Source organism: Mchenga conophoros, linkage group LG11 (genome assembly GCF_057382185.1).
Source record: "Mchenga conophoros isolate Kocher_MC1m ecotype Shallow Benthic linkage group LG11, M_conophoros_male_GT1.1, whole genome shotgun sequence".
NCBI classification, from domain to species: Eukaryota; Metazoa; Chordata; class Actinopteri; order Cichliformes; family Cichlidae; genus Mchenga; species Mchenga conophoros.
Genome location: NC_140536.1, coordinates 5,587,711 through 5,597,585, shown reverse-complemented (window position 1 = coordinate 5,597,585; position 9,875 = coordinate 5,587,711).

Sequence of the window (9,875 nt, the reverse complement as noted above, 5' to 3'; positions counted from 1 at the left end):
AACAGGTTTTGCAGCTGTTTGAGCTAAGATTTCCAAGTTATTCACATAATGAAAACCTATACTTTGTTTCGGTCGAGTTCCCCATTCAAATGCATGTAACAGTGAGAAACGCACTGTCTTGGCGAAAGAAAGCGTTTTTGTACAACTTCATATAAATAGCTGTAACTTTTGATAGAAGACTCGGATACACATGTTTATGGCTTTATCTTATAGAACTCAAGGCCCCCGTGCTGGGAAAACAGGTTTTGCAGCTGTTTGAGCTAAGATTTCAAAGTTATTCACATAATGAAAACCTATACTTTGTTTTGGTCGAGTTCCCCATTCAAATGCATGTAACAGTGAGAAACGCACTGTCTTGGCGAAAGAAAGCGTTTTTGTACAACTTCATATAAATAGCTGTAACTTTTGATAGAAGACTCGGATACACATGTTTATGGCTTTATCTTATAGAACTCAAGGTCCCCGTGCTGTGAAAACAGGCTTTGCAGCTGTTTGAGCTAAGATTTCAAAGTTATTCACATAATGAAAACCTATACTTTGTTTCGGTCGAGTTCCCCATTCAAATGCATGTAACAGTGAGAAACGCACTGTCTTGGCGAAAGAAAGCGTTTTTGTACAACTTCATATAAATAGCTGTAACTTTTGATAGAAGACTCGGATACACATGTTTATGGCTTTATCTTATAGAACTCAAGGTGCCCGTGCTGGGAAACCAGGTTTTGCAGCTGTTTGAGCTAAGATTTCAAAGTTATTCACATAATGAAAACCTATACTTTGTTTTGGTCGAGTTCCCCATTCAAATGCATGTAACAGTGAGAAACGCACTGTCTTGGCGAAAGAAAGCGTTTTTGTACAACTTCATATAAATAGCTGTAACTTTTGATAGAAGACTCGGATACACATGTTTATGGCTTTATCTTATAGAACTCAAGGTGCCCGTGCTGGGAAAACAGGTTTTGCAGCTGTTTGAGCTAAGATTTCAAAGTTATTCACATAATGAAAACCTATACTTTGTTTCGGTCGAGTTCCCCATTCAAATGCATGTAACAGTGAGAAACGCACTGTCTTGGCGAAAGAAAGCGTTTTTGTACAACTTCATATAAATCGCTGTAACTTTTGATAGAAGACTCGGATACACATGTTTTTGGCTTTATCTTATAGAACTCAAGGTGCCCGTGCTGGGAAAACAGGCTTTGCAGCTTTTTGAGCTAAGATTTCAAAGTTATTCACATAATGAAAACCTATACTTTGTTTCGGTCGAGTTCCCCATTCAAATGCATGTAACAGTGAGAAACGCACTGTCTTGGCGAAAGAAAGCGTTTTTGTACAACTTCATATAAATAGCTGTAACTTTTGATAGAAGACTCAGACAAACATGTTTATGGCTTTATCTTATAGAACTCAAGGTCCCCGTGCTGGGAAAACAGGTTTTGCAGCTGTTTGAGCTAAGATTTCAAAGTTATTCACATAATGAAAACCTATACTTTGTTTCGGTCGAGTTCCCCATTCAAATGCATGTAACAGTGAGAAACGCACTGTCTTGGCGAAAGAAAGCGTTTTTGTACAACTTCATATAAATCGCTGTAACTTTTGATAGAAGACTCGGATACACATGTTTTTGGCTTTATCTTATAGAACTCAAGGTGCCCGTGCTGGGAAAACAGGCTTTGCAGCTTTTTGAGCTAAGATTTCAAAGTTATTCACATAATGAAAACCTATACTTTGTTTCGGTCGAGTTCCCCATTCAAATGCATGTAACAGTGAGAAACGCACTGTCTTGGCGAAAGAAAGCGTTTTTGTACAACTTCATATAAATAGCTGTAACTTTTGATAGAAGACTCAGACAAACATGTTTATGGCTTTATCTTATAGAACTCAAGGCCCCCGTGCTGGGAAAACAGGTTTTGCAGCTGTTTGAGCTAAGATTTCAAAGTTATTCACATAATGAAAACCTATACTTTGTTTCGGTCGAGTTCCCCATTCAAATGCATGTAACAGTGAGAAACGCACTGTCTTGGCGAAAGAAAGCGTTTTTGTACAACTTCATATAAATAGCTGTAACTTTTGATAGAAGACTCGGATACACATGTTTATGGCTTTATCTTATAGAACTCAAGGTGCCCGTGCTGGGAAAACAGGTTTTGCAGCTGTTTGAGCTAAGATTTCAAAGTTATTCACATAATGAAAACCTATACTTTGTTTCGGTCGAGTTCCCCATTCAAATGCATGTAACAGTGAGAAACGCACTGTCTTGGCGAAAGAAAGCGTTTTTGTACAACTTCATATAAATAGCTGTAACTTTTGATAGAAGACTCGGATACACATGTTTATGGCTTTATCTTATAGAACTCAAGGTGCCCGTGCTGGGAAAACAGGTTTTGCAGCTGTTTGAGCTAAGATTTCCAAGTTATTCACATAATGAAAACCTATACTTTGTTTCGGTGGAGTTCCCCATTCAAATGCATGTAACAGTGAGAAACGCACTGTCTTGGCGAAAGAAAGCGTTTTTGTACAACTTCATATAAATAGCTGTAACTTTTGATAGAAGACTCGGATACACATGTTTATGGCTTTATCTTATAGAACTCAATATCCCCGTGCTGGGAAAACAGGTTTTGCAGCTGTTTGAGCTAAGATTTCAAAGTTATTCACATAATGAAAACCTATACTTTGTTTCGGTGGAGTTCCCCATTCAAATGCATGTAACAGTGAGAAACGCACTGTCTTGGCGAAAGAAAGCATTTTTGTACAACTTCATATAAATAGCTGTAACTTTTGATAGAAGACTCAGACAAACATGTTTATGGCTTTATCTTATAGAACTCAAGGCCCCCGTGCTGGGAAAACAGGTTTTGCAGCTGTTTGAGCTAAGATTTCAAAGTTATTCACATAATGAAAACCTATACTTTGTTTCGGTGGAGTTCCCCATTCAAATGCATGTAACAGTGAGAAACGCACTGTCTTGGCGAAAGAAAGCGTTTTTGTACAACTTCATATAAATAGCTGTAACTTTTGATAGAAGACTCGGATACACATGTTTATGGCTTTATCTTATAGAACTCAAGGTGCCCGTGCTGGGAAAACAGGTTTTGCAGCTGTTTGAGCTAAGATTTCAAAGTTATTCACATAATGAAAACCTATACTTTGTTTCGGTGGAGTTCCCCATTCAAATGCATGTAACAGTGAGAAACGCACTGTCTTGGCGAAAGAAAGCGTTTTTGTACAACTTCATATAAATAGCTGTAACTTTTGATAGAAGACTCAGACAAACATGTTTATGGCTTTATCTTATAGAACTCAATATCCCCGTGCTGGGCAAACAGGTTTTGCAGCCGTTTGAGCTAAGATTTTAAAATTATTCACATAATGAAAACCTATACTTTGTTTCAGGCGAGTTCCCCATTCAAATGCATGTAACAGTGAGAAACGCACTGTCTTGGCGAAAGAAAGCGTTTTTGTACAACTTCATATAAATAGCTGTAACTTTTGATAGAAGACTCGGATACACATGTTTATGGCTTTATCTTATAGAACTCAAGGTCCCCGTGCTGTGAAAACAGGTTTTGCAGCTGTTTGAGCTAAGATTTCAAAGTTATTCACATAATGAAAACCTATACTTTGTTTCGGTCGAGTTCCCCATTCAAATGCATGTAACAGTGAGAAACGCACTGTCTTGGCGAAAGAAAGCGTTTTTGTACAACTTCATATAAATAGCTGTAACTTTTGATAGAAGACTCAGACAAACATGTTTATGGCTTTATCTTATAGAACTCAAGGTCCCCGTGCTGGCAAAACAGGTTTTGCAGCTGTTTGAGCTAAGATTTCCAAGTTATTCACATAATGAAAACCTATACTTTGTTTCGGTGGAGTTCCCCATTCAAATGCATGTAACAGTGAGAAACGCACTGTCTTGGCGAAAGAAAGCATTTTTGTACAACTTCATATAAATAGCTGTAACTTTTGATAGAAGACTCGGATACACATGTTTATGGCTTTATCTTATAGAACTCAAGGTCCCCGTGCTGTGAAAACAGGCTTTGCAGCTGTTTGAGCTAAGATTTCCAAGTTATTCACATAATGAAAACCTATACTTTGTTTTGGTGGAGTTCCCCATTCAAAATGCATGTAACAGTGAGAAACGCACTGTATTGGCGAAAGAAAGCATTTTTGTACAACTTCATATAAATAGCTGTAACTTTTGATAGAAGACTCGGATACACATGTTTATGGCTTTATCTTATAGAACTCAAGGTCCCCGTGCTGGGAAAACAGGCTTTGCAGCTGTTTGAGCTAAGATTTCCAAGTTATTCACATAATGAAAACCTATACTTTGTTTCGGTGGAGTTCCCCATTCAAAATGCATGTAACACTGAGAAACGCATTGTATTGGTGAAAGAAAGCATTTTTGTACAACTTCATATAAATAGCTGTAACTTTTGATAGAAGACTCGGATATACATGTTTATGGCTTTATCTTATAGAACTCAAGGTCCCCGTGCTGTGAAAACAGGCTTTGCAGCTGTTTGAGCTAAGATTTCAAAGTTATTCACATAATGAAAACCTATACTTTGTTTCGGTCGAGTTCCCCATTCAAAATGCATGTAACAGTGAGAAACGCACTGTATTGGCGAAAGAAAGCATTTTTGTACAACTTCATATAAATAGCTGTAACTTTTGATAGAAGACTCGGATACACATGTTTATGGCTTTATCTTATAGAACTCAAGGTCCCCGTGCTGGGAAAACAGGCTTTGCAGCTGTTTGAGCTAAGATTTCAAAGTTATTCACATAATGAAAACCTATACTTTGTTTCGGTCGAGTTCCCCATTCAAATGCATGTAACAGTGAGAAACGCACTGTCTTGGCGAAAGAAAGCGTTTTTGTACAACTTCATATAAATAGCTGTAACTTTTGATAGAAGACTCGGATACACATGTTTATGGCTTTATCTTATAGAACTCAAGGTCCCCGTGCTGGGAAAACAGGCTTTGCAGCTGTTTGAGCTAAGATTTCCAAGTTATTCACATAATGAAAACCTATACTTTGTTTCGGTGGAGTTCCCCATTCAAATGCATGTAACAGTGAGAAACGCACTGTCTTGGTGAAAGAAAGCATTTTTGTACAACTTCATATAAATAGCTGTAACTTTTGATAGAAGACTCGGATACACATGTTTATGGCTTTATCTTATAGAACTCAAGGTGCCCGTGCTGGGAAAACAGGCTTTGCAGCTGTTTGAGCTAAGATTTCCAAGTTATTCACATAATGAAAACCTATACTTTGTTTCGGTGGAGTTCCCCATTCAAATGCATGTAACAGTGAGAAACGCACTGTCTTGGCGAAAGAAAGCGTTTTTGGACAACTTCATATAAATAGCTGTAACTTTGGATAGAAGACTCGGATACACATGTTTATGGCTTCATCTTATAGAACTCAAGGTGCCCGTGCTGGGCAAACAGGTTTTGCAGCTGTTTGAGCTAAGATTTCCAAGTTATTCACATAATGAAAACCTATACTTTGTTTCGGTGGAGTTCCCCATTCAAATGCATGTAACAGTGAGAAACGCACTGTCTTGGCGAAAGAAAGCGTTTTTGTACAACTTCATATAAATAGCTGTAACTTTTGATAGAAGACTCGGATACACATGTTTATGGCTTTATCTTATAGAACTCAAGGTGCCCGTGCTGGGAAAACAGGTTTTGCAGCTGTTTGAGCTAAGATTTCAAAGTTATTCACATAATGAAAACCTATACTTTGTTTCGGTGGAGTTCCCCATTCAAATGCATGTAACAGTGAGAAACGCACTGTCTTGGCGAAAGAAAGCGTTTTTGTACAACTTCATATAAATAGCTGTAACTTTTGATAGAAGACTCAGACAAACATGTTTATGGCTTTATCTTATAGAACTCAATATCCCCGTGCTGGGCAAACAGGTTTTGCAGCCGTTTGAGCTAAGATTTTAAAATTATTCACATAATGAAAACCTATACTTTGTTTCAGGCGAGTTCCCCATTCAAATGCATGTAACAGTGAGAAACGCACTGTCTTGGCGAAAGAAAGCGTTTTTGTACAACTTCATATAAATAGCTGTAACTTTTGATAGAAGACTCGGATACACATGTTTATGGCTTTATCTTATAGAACTCAAGGTCCCCGTGCTGTGAAAACAGGTTTTGCAGCTGTTTGAGCTAAGATTTCAAAGTTATTCACATAATGAAAACCTATACTTTGTTTCGGTCGAGTTCCCCATTCAAATGCATGTAACAGTGAGAAACGCACTGTCTTGGCGAAAGAAAGCGTTTTTGTACAACTTCATATAAATAGCTGTAACTTTTGATAGAAGACTCGGATACACATGTTTATGGCTTTATCTTATAGAACTCAAGGCCCCCGTGCTGGGAAAACAGGTTTTGCAGCTGTTTGAGCTAAGATTTCAAAGTTATTCACATAATGAAAACCTATACTTTGTTTTGGTCGAGTTCCCCATTCAAATGCATGTAACAGTGAGAAACGCACTGTCTTGGCGAAAGAAAGCGTTTTTGTACAACTTCATATAAATAGCTGTAACTTTTGATAGAAGACTCGGATACACATGTTTATGGCTTTATCTTATAGAACTCAAGGTGCCCGTGCTGGGAAAACAGGCTTTGCAGCTGTTTGAGCTAAGATTTCCAAGTTATTCACATAATGAAAACCTATACTTTGTTTCGGTCGAGTTCCCCATTCAAATGCATGTAACAGTGAGAAACGCACTGTCTTGGCGAAAGAAAGCGTTTTTGTACAACTTCATATAAATAGCTGTAACTTTTGATAGAAGACTCGGATACACATGTTTATGGCTTTATCTTATAGAACTCAAGGTGCCCGTGCTGGGAAAACAGGTTTTGCAGCTGTTTGAGCTAAGATTTCAAAGTTATTCACATAATGAAAACCTATACTTTGTTTCGGTCGAGTTCCCCATTCAAATGCATGTAACAGTGAGAAACGCACTGTCTTGGCGAAAGAAAGCGTTTTTGTACAACTTCATATAAATCGCTGTAACTTTTGATAGAAGACTCGGATACACATGTTTTTGGCTTTATCTTATAGAACTCAAGGTGCCCGTGCTGGGAAAACAGGCTTTGCAGCTTTTTGAGCTAAGATTTCAAAGTTATTCACATAATGAAAACCTATACTTTGTTTCGGTCGAGTTCCCCATTCAAATGCATGTAACAGTGAGAAACGCACTGTCTTGGCGAAAGAAAGCGTTTTTGTACAACTTCATATAAATAGCTGTAACTTTTGATAGAAGACTCAGACAAACATGTTTATGGCTTTATCTTATAGAACTCAAGGCCCCCGTGCTGGGAAAACAGGTTTTGCAGCTGTTTGAGCTAAGATTTCAAAGTTATTCACATAATGAAAACCTATACTTTGTTTCGGTCGAGTTCCCCATTCAAATGCATGTAACAGTGAGAAACGCACTGTCTTGGAGAAAGAAAGCGTTTTTGTACAACTTCATATAAATAGCTGTAACTTTTGATAGAAGACTCGGATACACATGTTTATGGCTTTATCTTATAGAACTCAAGGTGCCCGTGCTGGGAAACCAGGTTTTGCAGCTGTTTGAGCTAAGATTTCAAAGTTATTCACATAATGAAAACCTATACTTTGTTTTGGTCGAGTTCCCCATTCAAATGCATGTAACAGTGAGAAACGCACTGTCTTGGCGAAAGAAAGCGTTTTTGTACAACTTCATATAAATAGCTGTAACTTTTGATAGAAGACTCGGATACACATGTTTATGGCTTTATCTTATAGAACTCAAGGTGCCCGTGCTGGGAAAACAGGTTTTGCAGCTGTTTGAGCTAAGATTTCAAAGTTATTCACATAATGAAAACCTATACTTTGTTTCGGTCGAGTTCCCCATTCAAATGCATGTAACAGTGAGAAACGCACTGTCTTGGCGAAAGAAAGCGTTTTTGTACAACTTCATATAAATCGCTGTAACTTTTGATAGAAGACTCGGATACACATGTTTTTGGCTTTATCTTATAGAACTCAAGGTGCCCGTGCTGGGAAAACAGGCTTTGCAGCTTTTTGAGCTAAGATTTCAAAGTTATTCACATAATGAAAACCTATACTTTGTTTCGGTCGAGTTCCCCATTCAAATGCATGTAACAGTGAGAAACGCACTGTCTTGGCGAAAGAAAGCGTTTTTGTACAACTTCATATAAATAGCTGTAACTTTTGATAGAAGACTCAGACAAACATGTTTATGGCTTTATCTTATAGAACTCAAGGTCCCCGTGCTGGGAAAACAGGTTTTGCAGCTGTTTGAGCTAAGATTTCAAAGTTATTCACATAATGAAAACCTATACTTTGTTTCGGTCGAGTTCCCCATTCAAATGCATGTAACAGTGAGAAACGCACTGTCTTGGCGAAAGAAAGCGTTTTTGTACAACTTCATATAAATAGCTGTAACTTTTGATAGAAGACTCAGACAAACATGTTTATGGCTTTATCTTATAGAACTCAATATCCCCGTGCTGGGCAAACAGGTTTTGCAGCCGTTTGAGCTAAGATTTTAAAATTATTCACATAATGAAAACCTATACTTTGTTTCAGGCGAGTTCCCCATTCAAATGCATGTAACAGTGAGAAACGCACTGTCTTGGCGAAAGAAAGCGTTTTTGTACAACTTCATATAAATAGCTGTAACTTTTGATAGAAGACTCGGATACACATGTTTATGGCTTTATCTTATAGAACTCAAGGTCCCCGTGCTGTGAAAACAGGTTTTGCAGCTGTTTGAGCTAAGATTTCAAAGTTATTCACATAATGAAAACCTATACTTTGTTTCGGTGGAGTTCCCCATTCAAATGCATGTAACAGTGAGAAACGCACTGTCTTGGCGAAAGAAAGCGTTTTTGTACAACTTCATATAAATAGCTGTAACTTTTGATAGAAGACTCAGACAAACATGTTTATGGCTTTATCTTATAGAACTCAAGGTCCCCGTGCTGGCAAAACAGGTTTTGCAGCTGTTTGAGCTAAGATTTCCAAGTTATTCACATAATGAAAACCTATACTTTGTTTCGGTGGAGTTCCCCATTCAAATGCATGTAACAGTGAGAAACGCACTGTCTTGGCGAAAGAAAGCATTTTTGTACAACTTCATATAAATAGCTGTAACTTTTGATAGAAGACTCGGATACACATGTTTATGGCTTTATCTTATAGAACTCAAGGTCCCCGTGCTGTGAAAACAGGCTTTGCAGCTGTTTGAGCTAAGATTTCCAAGTTATTCACATAATGAAAACCTATACTTTGTTTTGGTGGAGTTCCCCATTCAAAATGCATGTAACAGTGAGAAACGCACTGTATTGGCGAAAGAAAGCATTTTTGTACAACTTCATATAAATAGCTGTAACTTTTGATAGAAGACTCGGATACACATGTTTATGGCTTTATCTTATAGAACTCAATATCCCCGTGCTGGGAAAACAGGCTTTGCAGCTGTTTGAGCTAAGATTTCCAAGTTATTCACATAATGAAAACCTATACTTTGTTTCGGTGGAGTTCCCCATTCAAAATGCATGTAACAGTGAGAAACGCACTGTATTGGCGAAAGAAAGCATTTTTGTACAACTTCATATAAATAGCTGTAACTTTTGATAGAAGACTCGGATACACATGTTTATGGCTTTATCTTATAGAACTCAAGGTGCCCGTGCTGGGAAAACAGGCTTTGCAGCTGTTTGAGCTAAGATTTCCAAGTTATTCACATAATGAAAACCTATACTTTGTTTCGGTCGAGTTCCCCATTCAAATGCATGTAACAGTGAGAAACGCACTGTCTTGGCGAAAGAAAGCGTTTTTGTACAACTTCATAT